We start from the raw sequence: 1,159 nt of genomic DNA, 5'->3' as shown, positions 1-1,159 counted from the left end.
CGTCTCGAGAAAGAAGATAGAAAACCAGAGGAAGAACATACCACCGCCACAACGGGAGTGAAGGGCCATTCCGACTCGGCACAGCAGCGATGTTCTTCACCGGCTCAAGAAACTACCGGTTTGTCCAATGAGCACGGTGATCGGCCGAAAGAATTCAAATCAATGGTGGGAAAAATGCACTTTTTTTTGGCTGATTGAGTTCTGAAAGCACAGACTGATGCTGCTGCTTAGAAAATGAAAAGGAACTACGAAACTTAATCCTTAATTCTTACAGTTATTTAGTCCTCTAATCCTTAATTCCCAAGAAGTTGGAGGCTTTCTTCTCTGTCCAGCCTTCCTTCTCCTTTAAGGGCTTACCCAAAAGAGAATCTAGTATTTCTTAGTCGTGAATATCTGAATAGGACGAACCGCCCCATGGTTTCAATTGGTAGACCAGAAGACTGAAAATCTTCGTGTCACTATTCGGTTCAAATCTGTTATGAAAATAAATGAGGATAATATGTAAGAAATGATCGGTATCATTCAATTGGTAGAGTAGAGGACTAAAAATCTTCGTGTCACCGGTTCAAATCTGCTCGAAGTCACCGTCGATATCTGTACTGTGAAGAACACCCGTCTTTGTAGGTAGAAAATTTCTTGTTTGAATTCATCAAGAATTTACACCGAGGAAAAAAGATGATATTTTTACATTAACTATATTTTGATAAAAAAAAATTAAGATAATTAATAAGATGTGATATAAAGTTTTAGCGTATTTCTTTTTTATAGTTAAAATCTTTAAAAAAAATATATGGTTTGGGTTGATTTCTGCGTCATTCACTAACTTATCCATCCATTATTTGTAAAAGCTTGTCCTACATGGTTAAATAATTAATAATATAATTGTTTTTTCTTTGCTGGTTTTGTTATTTTCAAATTAAAAATAAAAAAAAAAATAAAGTTTATTATTGTTTTTTAATTATCTTAATTTCAAAAATTGTGCCTAAAAAGTAAGGGTATATAAAACCTTTTAGGACCAACTCGAAATTTGACTCGAACATTCAGAATACGATTGGGTCTACCCGGTTGGGTTGAGTTGGGCTGTTAGGTTTTTTTTTTTTTTTTTTTTTTTTTTTTTTTTTTTTTTTTTTTTTTTTTTTTTTTTTTTTTTTTTTTTTTT

Source organism: Cucurbita pepo, unplaced genomic scaffold (genome assembly GCF_002806865.2).
Source record: "Cucurbita pepo subsp. pepo cultivar mu-cu-16 unplaced genomic scaffold, ASM280686v2 Cp4.1_scaffold000416, whole genome shotgun sequence".
Classification (NCBI taxonomy): Eukaryota; Viridiplantae; Streptophyta; class Magnoliopsida; order Cucurbitales; family Cucurbitaceae; genus Cucurbita; species Cucurbita pepo.
This window is presented reverse-complemented; position numbering follows the sequence as displayed.